We start from the raw sequence: 15173 nt of genomic DNA, 5'->3' as shown, positions 1-15173 counted from the left end.
TACCAGTGCTGTTGTTCAATCCGCAGAAGAATGGAAAAATGCTATATTGCGATATACAGTATTTGACTCGGCAACTAGTGCCGAGTTGAGCTTGGAAGGGGGCTCCTCCCACCTGCGGTCCCTTCTGAAGGTTTCCATATTTTCCCCAGATGGGGTTTTTGAGTTTTTCCTTCCCCATCTGGAAGCATTGTTCAGGGGATGCTGTTGTGCATTTATGACGTAATTATGACGTTCCGTATGACTTGTTTTTCACCTGTGGAGCCTTTTGAGACTGCGGTGATTCAGGGCTATACCAATAAACTTGACTTTAAAAATATTTAATTGTTTTTTGGGGGAAATTTTGTTAATCAAATGTACTGGCGGTATCGTTATTTGGTATCAGTATCGGCGAATACAAGAGTTGAGTACTTATACTGGTGTCGTTTTGAAAAAGTGTTGAACAACCCTAATATATATATATATATATATATATATTCTAGAGGGGCATGTATATTTTCTGCACTGAGAAAACTGTTGTTTTGTTTAACAAAAGATTGTCAAATCTTGTTTTTTTTTTCCTGATTCATCAGTTAATCAACAGATTACTCAATTATTAAAACAATCGCTAGTTACAGCCATAATATATTCTCGTAGACCAGCTGTACTGAAGCCAAAAAAAAAAATGGAGAAAATGCAAACTTCACACACAGTAGGAAGGGCCGATCCAAAATTTGAACCAACCTCAAACCTTTTAAAATCAAGCAAACGTGTGAACGACCATTTCACTGTGCTTGATGCAGAACATCCAACCTTGACAGATGAAAAAAAAACCAAACACATAATCATTCTGAGCGCAGACCTGTGGCCAAACTATTGACAACACGAGTTAAAAAAATAAATTGCTGTATTCCTGTTTATCTTGCCGATGCACAAAGGAAGCCATTCCATGCTTCACTTGGCCCGTTTGCTTACAGTTGATTGTCGACAACACTTGCCTTAGGCAAGGCTGTTTTATTTATATTGCGCAATTCAAACACAAGGTAGCTCAATCTTCAAAATATAATTCGAAATGCAGCGTTTAATAACATTTACAAAGCACGGTGACAAAACGTAATCTCCTAAATTTACTAAGAGTGTGTGGTGCATTATAAAAAAGTCAAATCAAGCACTTTGTCATCCTACCACTAGGGGGCAGTGTTTCCCACATGTCTGCATGTAAAAATCCTCAGCTTTTCTCACTCTTATATATGATTTACCAGAGTGAATTGGCATTGAACTTCTCACCTGATTCCTGAGATATAAATGCTAGCTGTCAATTGAGACCCATTTTGAAAAATCCGATTGACAAAAAAATTGAAATTGAAATGACCGAAAAGGACATTTTGATTGCTAATTGATTAAAATTTGCTTCGAAGTAAATAATGGGCTTGATTCTAAATAAGCTTCATTTTTTTTTTCATCGGTTTGCTCTCAGCAAGTAAGTTAGCTGTGTTTTTGCCAGGTTTTTGCCATAATTATTATTTACTTCATTTATTTTAGTTTATTATTGATATTTGTAAATATCAAGCATTGAAGCCTCGTTTATTTACCCCTTGTTTAAAAAAAGTCAATAAACAAACCTGTTTGACCAAAGATGATGAATAATCGTGATGAAGAATCGTGATTATTATTTTCGTCATAATCGTGCAGTCCGAAACTGAGGTGCCGTGACACCCTTGCCACCCCGTGTAAAAAAAAAATCAAAAATTCTGGATACGCCCCTACCTCAGAGCTCTAGTGAGTTCATATATCATCAGCATTTCCTTTATGTATTTGGTAAACCGGTGTCAAACTCGAGGCTCGGGGGACAGAACTGACCAAATAGCAAAATTTGAAAGTTGCCTTCAACTTTTCAAAATTTGCAATACAAATCGCCTTAAACAACTGTTAACTCCATTTTTTACAGCGTGTATACAGGTTACAGGTTAGTCTGAAACTGAAAAGAAAGAAAAACAGTGCAAAAGTGCATCAAAGTGTCTGAAGTAAAAATAATGATTATTATTGCAATTACACTTTATATTTCAAAAACAAAGCCTGTTGGGGGTTATTTGAGACAGACTGCCTTAGAAACATTAAACGTAAGAAACTTCATTGAGTGTGTAGAGATTATGAGTATTTTTTCCGCTTCCCTTTGCCACCATGAGTCAAATACGGGAATGGGTGACATGTGTTGACATGGTATGACAAGGATGTGAGCTTGATTGACCGACAGCCGCCGAGTGAAGATTAAACGTAACATACATCCCGTTTTCTGACACCGACTCTTGCCACTCAACCGTGCCATCGGAGAGTGGGAATTTATCACGCCCGAGCGGAGCCCGGGTCGAGTCTTGACGAGCCGCCCGCGCCGCTGACTCGTTACTCTCCCCGACAACATCGGAGTCCAAATATTTGTTCGGAGATACGAGCGTATCGGGGGAAAGGTTCCGGCAGGCGTGGTTGAGAGCCACGCAGATCCCCGCTTGAGGTTTAGAGAAAACCATCTGACGGTGTTGCTGTCAAACAGGACACGAGTGAAGAGAAGGTCAACACAGCGAGTGGAAAACACACTCAAGGATCAGATCGTTTGGGGAAGTGGTGAAAGAGAATCCAAGCTGTGACAGGGCTTAACCCTTTTTTTAGATGGAGTGGCTGCTACCATGTAACCTCATACTTTGTAGTACGCCTATGGGCCGGTTAGCGGAGGCTAACACCGAAAACACTGTTAGCTAATGCTAATCTGTGATTCCGACAACGCTACAGCTCCGGTTGTAGTTTTAAGATATGGCGTAGCTAATGCTAATTAGCGATGTGAATTGTGGTTGGGCATTTTCAGCTGTTTTCGTTATTTGTTGAAAAGTGTTGTCACATTGCGGTATCTCGGTATGATAAAGATTCCAAATTTTCTTTTTGTTTAACACGATTCAAAGAAGATTGATCCGTCAGTCAAGTAAGCCGAGGTTTGACGCGAGTTTTATATCGGCTGTATTTTTACGATAATTACCGTAACGGGACGAGCGGATGTCAGTTAGCGGAGGCTAACACCGAAAACACTGTTGGCTAATGCTAATCTGTGATTCCGACAACGCTACAGCTCCGGTTGTAGTTTTAAGATATGGCGGAGCTAATGCTAATTAGCTACAGCGCAAAGCTACAGCTCTGATTAGGTTGAGGGAATGTGAATTGTGGTTGGTAATTTTCGTCTGTTTTTGTTATTTGTTGAAAAGTGTTGTCACGTTGCGGTATCTCGGTATGATAAAGATTCCAAATTTTCTTTTTGTTTAACACGATTCAAAGAAGATTGATCCGTCAGTCAAGTAAGCCGAGGTTTGACGCGAGTTTTATATCGGCTGTATTTTTACAATAATTACCGTAACGGGACGAGCGGATGTCAGTTAGCGGTAAACGTCCGTTGCAGCTAACAGCAGCTCGTGTTAGCTGTGGTTGTTACGGCATTATTTCAAATAAAAGAAACAAGCACACTGAACCACCGTCCGAGTCCATCCTTGTTCAGACACAGGTATAGTCCAAAAATGGGGAGGATCGTATAAAGGTTTTCGTTTTTGGTTGAAAAGTGTTGTCATGTTGTGGCATCTCGGTATGATAAAGATTCCATTTTTTTCTTTTTAATTCAGCGCGATTCAAGGAAGATTGATTCGTCAAGCCGAGTTTTGATATCGGCCATATTCTTACAATAATTACCGTAACAGGACGAGCAGACGTCAGTTGGTTGTTAGCTGAAAATGCCTGTTGCAGCTCATGTTAGCTGTGGTTGTTATTGCATTATTTCCAGTAAAGAAACAAGCACACTGAACCACCGTCCGAGTCCATCCTTGTTCAGACACAGGTATGGTGCTAAAATGGAGAGGATCGTATACTAGTGCCAAAGTCTCAATCTGATTCATTTAAGAGTCGCACCTATTCAAGAACACGGGAAGGTATTCCATGTTACTCGTTTATTAAATGCGGTCTTTTGGCATACACACACGATCATAAACATGGTGAAGCATGGATGCTGCGCAACTTTGGGTATTTATGATAAAACGAATGCCTGGTAATTGAACTGTTTAGTTTTTTCATGATTTAGACATAATATGTAATAAAATAATGCAGTATTATTTAGTGGTTAGCCACATTATTTTATTTATTTATTTTGTTCTTGTTGTCAACCCAGGTGGGACTTGAACCCACAATCCCCAGCTCCGGAGGCTGATGCCTTATCCATTAGGCCACTGGGTTGCAAATAATTGACTGGTTCTTCTGATTTTGACCAAGGCCTTTACTTGGGGTTAGGGTTAGGGTTTCTAAATATTTCCAGGCATTAATAGTTACTCATATCATAAATGGACAGTGAAAAATGGCATTCAAATCTGCTGGTGCACTCAAGATGTTTGTTTTTGTTTGTTTTTTACAGTTTAAAAGTTCAAATCTGCTGGTGTACTAAAGGTGTTTTTTTTTTTTACAGTTTAAAAGTATCAAAAATGTTGAGTTTTATACTTTTCTGTTGTTCTCTCAACACAACTCTGTTTTTTCATCCACTAATGAGCAAACGGCATCAAAACTTTGTCGGGATCAAAGCCTCATCTTTCACGTTTAAACTATTTCTTTTCATTAACATCCTCCGCAAGCACGGGTAAACAAAGCCGTCTTGTCAACAAAAAGCCTCTATGGCCGCCTAGTCAATTGTCTCATTTGCAATTTGGGCCGTTTGACTGCTAGCGCCGGCGGCAGCAGCAGCAACAGCTGCCGGGTCGCCAGATTGATTCCCTAGACCGGAGAAATTCATTCAGATCTTCGCTCTGATTTTTTCGCCGCATCTTTCGCCGCCGCCCGATCCAGTCAGCTGAACGTCCTTCAAGAACAATCCCGGGCTGATTAATGAAGCCGAGCCGTTTGAAATGCGGTCCGGGCCCGCGCAAATTGAACGTCGCGTTCCTTTTCGGAATCCATCTCCCACTTTGGAGCAAACGGGCTCCTATTAAAATTTGCTTGCAGATTTTTCTTAGTGCGCAAATGTGTGAGCAGATGTTGTCTGACAGATTCATGCTGCCACAAAGAAGCTGTGGGCATTTGAAAGCTTTTATTGCAGACGGGGAAAAAAAAAACGACACACAAAAACAAGCCTCATAAATCTTAGCAGTTCAAAACAGGAGACGGCATAAAATTGCATGTTAGAATTTTACTTGCTTTTAGTGTTGTCGTTGTAGCCAAATTTGAACTTTGGGACCTATTTTCAGGATCGAGGTGTCGATAATCTCAATGGCGGACGATACGATGCGATAGTATCGTCCGCTAGCTCAGAGCTGTTAGCGAACATGAAGTAGAAATTATAAATTAGAAGAATAGAATTTTTGAGGGTGGGGTTGAAGACAAATTTCACATTTCGTAATTTAGTCAAATCAGCATTTCGAGGGCCGCATAAAGTTATGAGGCTAGCCGGATCTGGCCCCCGAGGCCTTGAGTTTGACACCTGTTATTTAGAGTCCAAATTTTGGTATCGTGACAAAACAGATAAGACAAATTTTAAGTTCAGCTATCAGCGATTATTTGACTGCTTTTGATGATGAAAAGAGGTAAAAACATCCAAATTTTACATACTGTATTAAAATGAGTATCAATATAGTAGAGTAAGTACTACTCATAGATAATATACATGTAAATATATAAATAACATCATAAATAAAAAATATGCAATGGTAAAATGAAATTTTATTTACCTTTGAAGTAACATGACCCGAGCTAGTTAGGGCCATATTACCTAGCGAGGCTAACGATACGCGTGCCTTCTTCGTATTTCTTGATTAGCAATCTTGGGACCCATGACTAACCAATTCAAGTTTGAATTAAGCATAAAAATAAAAGAAAATAAGTAAGATATCGCAAGCACTCACACGAGATAAAGTCTTTAGCATATCGCCATCTTAGTGACCCCGTGACGCCGACTAATAGCAAACCAGCGTTCCCACATGTAGTGACGTATGTGTGGTGCAAGTTGCAGAGTCAGACGCAAGGACACAGACCGCTTAAATTTTTTAACTTTTGTTGATGCCGTAAAGCGGGAGAAATGCCGCAACAAGGGGATGGAAAAACTTAGTATTCCTCTTCGTAACGCCAAACGAAAGAAAAGTAAGCTAGGGACGTCATAACCCGGGGGCCCACTGCACATGGTATTGTATTGGTACTGGTAATTGGCGCCAAACTACAAACAACATTCCCGCAATGCAACATAGTTCCTGTCCAAAATCAGATCCACAATCTTTTGCAATCCGGCAAAATCGGTGCACTTAACATAGAACAGTCCACCGTATTTTTACAATATCACGATAACAACACGGATATTATTGGTGGCAATGTCCGTGTTAGGAAATGATCACCGTTTGATACGGAGTAGCAAACTAATTAGAGCTCATCACAGGCGGGCGTCCACGGAAAAAGATGGCGGGGCCACCTGTGCCGCGGTGATGGAGAGCATGTGTCCGCCGCCACCCGTGACCTTCCCTCCCGCGCTGCTTAACCAGATCAATTACGCGTCGAGAACAGACGCGGCGAGAAAGGCGAGACTCCGAGCCCGTGACCTTGTCACGGCGCCCAGGGTCACGGTGAATAATTCCTTTGGAGCGCTGTCAAAAGCCGACGGGTCCGGCTCAGGGGGCGGGGTAGGGAAGACGGGCAAAACCGGCGCGCAAGGGCGAGATCGGGAGCGGCGTGATAAAGACGCTTTTTCACTGGGGTTCGCAAACTTTTTAGTGAGTTTTTATCATCAGGACACTGCAAAAAGCGCCGGGAAAAAAAACAAGAAAAGAATCTAAAAAAAAAAAATGCTAATTTTCTTCTTTTAAGCAAAAAAAAAAAAAAAACCATTGGAGTAAGCATTTTTTCTTGCAGAAAAAACCTAATTCAAGAATTTTTTTTCTATGTTTTAGAACAATCTGAGTGCAAAAACAAGTCAGAAAATGTGAATTTTAAGATTATAGTTCTCAATAAAAAGTAAAGTTGTTGAAAATGTAGCTTAAAATATGCATTATTTGAACCTAGATTTAAGCTAATGGTCCTAGTATACTGTAAATGTAAGCAATATTTTCTCATGAATTTAAAAATTCAGGCCAGTTTTGCTGGATTCAAGCAAACTTTTCCTCGATGCATTTTCTTAAATTAGTCATAAATTAGAACATTTTCTCTTAAAATTCTACCCACGCAAACTGTCATTTCTAAACAAGACGATATAAATTTCATATGATTTAACTTAAGTAGGAAAATAGGTGTCTTTCTGCAAATGCTTACACCAATGCTCATGTGTAAGTTCGTTCTTATAAATCTTACAAATCTCAATGAGAAAATGCTGGATTTAACACCTTGTAGCATTTTTTTTCTTGGATTTTTTTTTGCCACACAAGCTATTTTTCCTTTTCACACAAAAAAAATGACAATTCTTCCTTTTATCCTGGAAAAAAAATGCAAATCTAACATTTATCTGCTTTTTTTCCTAAAAATAAAAGCGTTTTTTTTTTATGCAGGACCAAAATGGAGCCCAATAAATCACAGCTTTGCAAGCACATATATTTGAACGTCCCATTGGAGGAAAAAGTGCGGTCGGTCACCTTACATGACCGTCCAATTCTCAGATGGTGCTTTTAATGCGGCTGTTACTGCACAACTTAAAAAGTGCGCCATCGTTCACATAAAGATTTACTGTTATGATTTTTCGTGCGAGGCAGATGCGAGTTCTGGCCCTATTGCTTATAGTCACAGGCTGCATCCAAACCATCTGCGCTTTAAAATGCCAATAGATGGTTTTGAATGTTGAAATAGGGAAAAAAGTTTGAGCACAAGTTCGGTAGACTAAGAGAGGTAAGAGATACAATTTTTTGCATATTCTGCAGACAGAAGTTTTTTTTTTTCTGTCGCAGGACATTTTTGACAAAGTGAGGCGAAGAAATTACAGGCAAGGTAGCCTTTTTTTTTTTTAAGTATAGCGTATGCCATACACAACTATAAATAAATATTTGTCCACAGAAAAACATTAAATATAAAGCATCCTCTTTTTGGACTACAGAAGATATGTGTTCATGAAAAATAAAAAAATTAACAATTATTAAGTAAATATTTGCCCCACCTTCCCAAAAAAAAAAAAAAGTGATCAATATATAATGTCAGACCTGTTCTCAAATAAGAATAATTTTGAATAAATATTTGTCCACAGAAAAACATTAAATATAAAGCTCCCTCTTTTTGGACTACAGAAGATATGTGTTCACGAAAAACAAAAAATGAACAATTATTAAGTAAATATCTGCACCCCCCCCCAAAAAAAAATAAAAAAATAACTTATAATGTCAGACCTGTTCTCAAAAAGAAATAATCATATATATTATTATTATTATATATATTATAAAGAAATATTTTTCCACATTAAAAATGAAGCCTCCTCTTAAGATTACAATGGATATATGTTCACAAAATAAATCTTTAACCTAGTATATATTTGTTCCCCAAAAATAATTTACATAAAATGTCAGAACTATACTCAAAAAGAAAAAATATATAAATATTTGTCCCCCGAAAATAATCAACACAAAGTGTCAGATCCCTAAGTAAATATTTGCACCCCCCCCCAAAAAAATAAAAAAATTAACTTATAATGTCAGACCTGTTCTCAAAAAGAAATAATCATATATATTATTATTATTATATATATTATAAAGAAATATTTTTCCACATTAAAAATGAAGCCTCCTCTTAAGATTACAATGGATATATGTTCACAAAATAAATCTTTAACTTAGTATATATTTGTTCCCCCAAAATAATTTACATAAAATGTCAGAACTATACTCAAAAAGAAAAAAATATAAATATTTGCCCCCCGAAAATAATCAACACAAAGTGTCAGATCTCTTCTCAAAAATCTTAGTTCTCAGAAAAATATTAAATACAAAGCGTCCTCTTTTGTAGAGGCAAAAAAAAATCAATATAAAGTTGTCAGACCTGTTCTAAAAAAGAAATAATTATAAATAAGTATTTGTCCAGAGAAAAATATTCCATTTGAAGTGTCCTCTTTTGGGATCATAGTAGAGATCTGTTCACATAAAGAAATCATTACCCTGACAGGTAACGAGGTAACGAGGTGTCACGTGACAAATTAGGTTGAACCATTCTAAGTGTTTTATTAACTTATATTTTCCTGAGAAATGTAATTCAATAATTATGTTGAAGGGATTTTTGCACGTTTGGTGTACGTTTGGTGTACCCTCTGGTGTTCCTTCAAGTACTCCCAGGGGTACCCGTACCCCCTTTTGAAAACCACCGATCTAGAGGAATAAAACAAATATTACAAGCTGTTCATTCGGCTTATTTTCCGCAACGATACTGCGGCGGACATGTTTCCGTGCTGCCTCCGGTGAATTCCTAACACATATAAATCTGAAAAAAAGTAATCGCATCCAAGTTCCCCCGTCAACGACGACCCCCGACGCTCGCCGCTTAGCGTCGAAAATTAGGCCGCCGGTCCAAGCCTCCGCGGCCATGTAAACACCGTTTGGGCCACTTTTCTCGGCGATGATTAATGTCGGCTCTCAAGACTTTCACCTTCAGGTCGCCCCGCACCGCCGCCGACCTGCGCTGAGATTACGCCCCCAACACACGGACCGTGTGGTCTTTTATGGCAGCCTGCCTGCCTCCACACACTATAATCACCTATAATGACTGCTTTTTCAGCCATTAAAAGCCCGAATATGAGTTTAAAGCCGTACTTTTTAATCCCAAAGTGCGTCTCCGAGGGCACAAATGCAACGTGGAGCCATTTGAACAGCTTGGCCCAGCGTGAATTCTCCTCTCTTAAAAGAGCTTAATACCTTTCGCTGACGTATTAGCGCTGAAGACAGGGGGCCAGTCACGAGATGGTTTTGAAGGAGTTGTATTGAGATTTTGGTTTTTTACCTGCACGTTTTCAAACGGTTCCAGCAGGTGTCCTACCGGCATTTCTGTGACCTTCCTTCATTGGAATACACCAAAGATGAAGAACGACAAGCAAGCAGCCTCTGTTCATGTTTGCTTTGCTCGTTACAAGTTCACCTATTCATATTCACGTGTTTTATCTTAAATTCGTTCAATCCCAAAGACGTACTTTTATGTTTGTTTGTTTATTCGAGTCCAGACAATCAATACCAGGTACTTAGCATATGTATTTTTTCCGTGTGTTTGGCTTAAATAGGGTCTAAAAATCTCTAAATTACAGTCATCAATTTCTTTAGGTAATCAAACACCAAAGTAACCCATTACTTTCGGCAATAAAGCACTCAGGTAATTGATTAGTTTAGATAATTAATTAATTAAATAATCAATTACTTGAGGGACTAAACACTTGAGTTATCTAAAGTACTAAAGTTATTGATTACTCTAGGTAAGTAACCATTAAAGAAATGGATTACTTTAGAATTTTGAGTACTTGAGTAATACTTACCAAAAGTACCACAATACTAATTAATTAATTACTAACAATACTACCTTTTTCCAAGTGTTTGGCTTAAAGAGGGTCTAAAAATGTCTAATACAAAATCAATGAATTACTCCAGTAATCAATTATTTTAGGTAATAATCACCCCAGTAATCCATTTCTTTATCACTAAAGTACTTAAGGCACTTAAGTAGTTATGGCACTAAAATACAAAAGTAATCAATTACTTTCGACAATTAAGAACCCAGGTAATTGATTAGTTTAGATCATTATATATATATATATATATATATATATATATATATATATATATATATATATATATATATATACACGTTAAAATGTTTTGGGCTAATTGTGAATCCCACTCCGTTGACATAAAGACATTACTTGATAATTTCACACTTTAAGTTTAGGCAAATACTCCAGAGAGCCAACTATTTTTATAGACAGTTTTAAAAAATTCAATTTCCATAATATGTCCCCTTTAAATCTAAAAATGCAGATTACCGAAAGAAGTGTCTTTTCAAGAGAACCTCGCGTATGGCCTTTAGCCAGCAAGTCAACCTGCCGTCTTATTTATGCTAATTGCCAACAGCCGTTTTGTCTTGTTTCAAGCTTTTTCTTGCGCACTCCCCTTTCTTCCTATTTTCTCCTCCTTAAGGCCAAGTCGAACACATTCGCCCATTATTCTTTTTAAATACTCGTTGGATTTATTACAGCCCCCCAAAAATCCAATAAAAGTTTCAACCTGATTCAACTGAATTACCCACATCGTCAATTCATATAGCAAAGGTCAGCATTTCCTTAAACAGGAAGTCAAGGACGGCGTGGGCTTCAATTGGAGGGGTGTTTTGTCGAATAATTTCTTTTTATTTACAAGCATTTATTCAATAACATACTTATTACAAATTGAAGTTGAATAGTTATGATTCAGTTACTGTTGTTGCTTATTGTATCAGAAAGTAGCCAAAGGTGTCTTCGAAAATAACATTTCGTAGTTCATGTTGATCTGGCGCAAAGATGATCGATCGGCTTTCATAGAAGACTATAGAAACTGGTATGACATAGATCATAAATCTATCTAGCTATCTGCTAGCTAGCTAGCTACTTAGCCCTACAAAGCTAGCTAGCTACTTAACGCTATCTATAGATCTACATACCTATTTCGATAGAGACTGATTTGGTGCTAGCTAGCTACTTAGCACTACATAGATAGCTAATTAGCGCTATCTATAGCTCTACATACCTATTCATTTGATATACATTATATTTATACATTATAATGTTATATTTAGTACCTATGTACCTATTTGGTTTTTCTAAATGGCGCTACATTGCTATTTAGCTACTTAGCATACTACTTATCCATCTATCTATCTAAGTAGCTAGCTAGTTAGCTACTAAGTAGCTGATAGATAGATAGATAGATAGATAGATAGATAGATAGATAGATAGATAGATAGATAGATAGATAGATAGATAGATATTTGCAACACTTAGCCTAGATAACATTAGCTTGGAAATGACATTAGGTTGGAAATTATAGTAGCTGAAATTTCGGAAATTAAATGATCAACAATCCATGGTTCAAGCTTGCCCGCAAACAAAAACAATAGCCAAGTCCGTTCAGTTTAGCGAACAATGCTTGCATTTTTGCGGTGTATGGAATGAGACTTTCTAATCAATGAGTCACAATCAAATGAACCGCCCCTCATGAAAACGGAAGGCTTGATAATTGCTACTAGATATATCTCGATTTTCCGGTACTTAGCATAAAGTAAAGATGCAGCTAACTGTTTAGACATGCTAATCAAATCAGGATTCCTTATAAAATAATCTATAAGACATCTGCTCGATTTCAGACAATCTGGAAGTTGGATTTGAAGTGCAAACCGCATGCTAAGTAGCTAAACGAACCATCCGGCGAGCGCGGCCATTCCAGAAGCTTGTTTATTTCCGACGCATCAATCACCATCGCCTCCCGATGACTTATTCATTAACTTTTGCGGAACGGCCGCCGCGGCGATGAGAGCGTTAAGGAGCATGTTTCCACCACACGCTTTTTTCGCAACACCCTCGCAGAATTAAAGCTACTGTTAATCAATTCCCGCCGAGCTGAAGCACATCCAAAATGCAAAAAAAAATAAAAAATACACTAAAAGAAGATACCTGCTATGGAATGTGGAACATTGATAGTCTTGAGCAATATGATCAGGAATTAAAATGGGGTTTTGCTTCATTATATGCGAAATGATTTATTTTCCAATTAGTCGATCGAGGGGCGTTTGAACTCATTCAGGATGAAAGCTGAGATGTTAAATGTTAACGCAAAGTGACGGCTACCGCGGGGAAAGTCGTGTCTCGCATGTATTTATCCCGAGCGGCGTACACGTGTGATCAAGGGTGCCTTCAAAGTCTGGCTCCCGGTTACGCGCCGCCCGTCTATGGCCCCCCGCGGGGAAAGGACGCCAACATTTGCCCAGCTGTCAGCCCAATCGGCGGCAGCTGGCCTCTGAAGCTGCACCCAGCAGCGCCGCGTACAAAAAGTCTTCAATAACGGCGTGTCTTTGAGTTTGCGCCGCAGCGCTCGATATCCAACGTTGTTTCCGTCCGCGGGGGCACTTTAGCTTTCCCGAATGCCCTCAGAGGGTAAACAACAAGGACGAGTTAGAATACACGCTATGACCAAAGTGCTTGGGTCACCGTCGTGTCGTCGAGCCCGATGACAATTTTTGGGGGCGGCGGAATCTGGAAAGTTTTCACATGCCATTTTGATGCTATAAAGAAATAAAAAAAAACACAGACCCGCAATTTGGACACAGCGACTGTTTGTTCCTACCCATTGTGATTAAAATTGTACTGCTACTGTCCTGGATGGCGTGAGCAAACCCGTAATTTGCAACAGGCGGCGGATTTGTCGGTAGTCACTATCATTTGAAAGAAAGTCAACAGTCTGGGTAAATTGAAGTTGAATTGAAGGTTTGCCTCCGGTGTGAAAGCGAAACCCGACCTGAACCGATGCTTTTTTTTGACTTTTGAAAAAGATCAGTGGGAATGTAGTTTGAAGGTTTGACTTTGACTAAGTTTCAAGTTTATAAGACACCGTGACGCAATAAAGGTTTTTTTTCAAAATGACACGCATTAAAAGGCCCGTATCGTTCCACAGTTAAATATATGCATATAAGATGATGAAATTTTACCCTTGGCACATTAAATTTCTTATGTAATATGACTTTATGTGAAACTTTTCGTTGACGGAAATCAAAGTTTTTATGGGCTAGTGTAAACTTTTGAGGTTGATGACGATCATTTTGGCACCTTGCCGTCTCAGAATTTTGGCCTCCTCTAAATAATAATAATAAAAAAACGATATTTTTGGCTGAATCTTGCCAAGCAATCGAAGAAGGCAATTCGGCGAGTAGAAGGTGAAATGGATAAAACGAAAAAACATTCCAGAAATAATTACGTTTTATCGGTTTGATCAGGTTATAAATAGAGAATAAAATACAAAACCCCTCACGTGAAAGGCTCAAATTTCTCCATTGTGTTGTAATCTAATTTTCAACATTTCTTCTGATTTGTACACAGGTTGTGGTGACCTTTTCAAACAAATAAAAAAATCAAAATAATAATTCACCGTCAGGAATTTTCTACCTTAAGTAAAAGAGCAAATCCTGTTAAAGGAGCAAATCCCTCAAAACGTTTGCAAGGTATAAACCGCAACCGGCGTCCAAATATCTTCAAAGAGGCGGCTTGTTGACTCATATATGCAAGTTGCTATATTGTGCCGTCTTTAGTCCCCTAAAAAGAAACAAAAAATCATATTCAGTGTCATTGATTGTCTTTAGGATAAGAGCAAATCCCTCAAAACATTTGCAAGTTCCAAACGGCAACTGTCATGTAAATATCTTCAAAGCGGCGGCGTCTTGACTCAATTTTGCAAAGCAAATAAATATGTTGCGCCCTGTTTAGTTCCCTATAAAGAAAAAAAATCAAATGAAAATGCATTGTCAGAATTGCCTTTCTTAAGGAAAAGAGCAACCCCCTCAAAACTGGTAACTTGCGTGGAAGTATCTTCAAAGAGGCGGCTTATTGACTCAACTTTGCAAGCGGCTAAATATATAATGTTCCCTTTTAGTCCCTAAAAATTGAAAAAAAAAAATCTTTGTCAGGAATTCTCTCCAAAAGTTTACAAACTATAATTTTTCTTTTAAAAAACGGTGACAGCAGGCTGTGACCCGAGCTCCCTCGGCTGTCTTGTAAAAGCTCCTCTCGCTTGTAAAGCGACGACAAAAACAAAACAACAGACCTCCGCCAAAACGCATGTTATTCGGTGTCTTTCGCGCCGACGCTTCCGTTGTCTTGGTATCCTTGACGACCGCGCTCCCCCGCGTCAATCCGCGTGAAAACCGCCCGGCGACCGGGCTTTGACGTCGCGGCGGCCTCGGTTTTCCCGCGTTCTTTCATCCGCAGCGATTGGCAACACGGGTAAGGAAGAGAAGCGCGTCTTCCATTAAGGAAGCTCTTGGCAGCCCGCTGACACGAGAATAATCCAAACAGAAATCAATCATGGCATTGTTACCGGGGTAATAGGTGAGCAAATATGTTTCCTGCCGGCCGTCCTTATTATTCCGGGCTTGGCGGGCCCCCGGGAGCCGGCCGAGCCAGATGGAATTGAGTTGTTGTCACTACCGGGTGAACGGGTAATGAATTACTTCGG

At 38.9% G+C, this 15173-nt stretch overlaps 1 protein-coding gene and 1 non-coding gene across 2 annotated transcripts in view; one reads left to right on the top strand and one right to left on the bottom strand.

Annotated features, from left to right (window-relative positions):
* Positions 1-15173, top strand: part of cntn5 (contactin 5) — a 151610-nt gene that overhangs the window by 14355 nt on the left and 122082 nt on the right. The gene's annotated exons all lie outside the window — the stretch shown is intronic.
* Positions 4164-4236, bottom strand: trnar-ccg (transfer RNA arginine (anticodon CCG)). The gene has a single exon. It is a non-coding gene; the product is annotated as a tRNA-Arg (tRNA).

This window comes from Hippichthys cyanospilos, chromosome 11 (genome assembly GCF_059441005.1).
Source record: "Hippichthys cyanospilos isolate Australia breed blue-spotted pipefish chromosome 11, RoL_Hcya_1.0, whole genome shotgun sequence".
Lineage (NCBI taxonomy): Eukaryota > Metazoa > Chordata > Actinopteri > Syngnathiformes > Syngnathidae > Hippichthys > Hippichthys cyanospilos.
The sequence above is the reverse complement of the archived record's forward strand: the minus strand, read 5'-3'. Positions and strand labels throughout refer to the sequence as shown.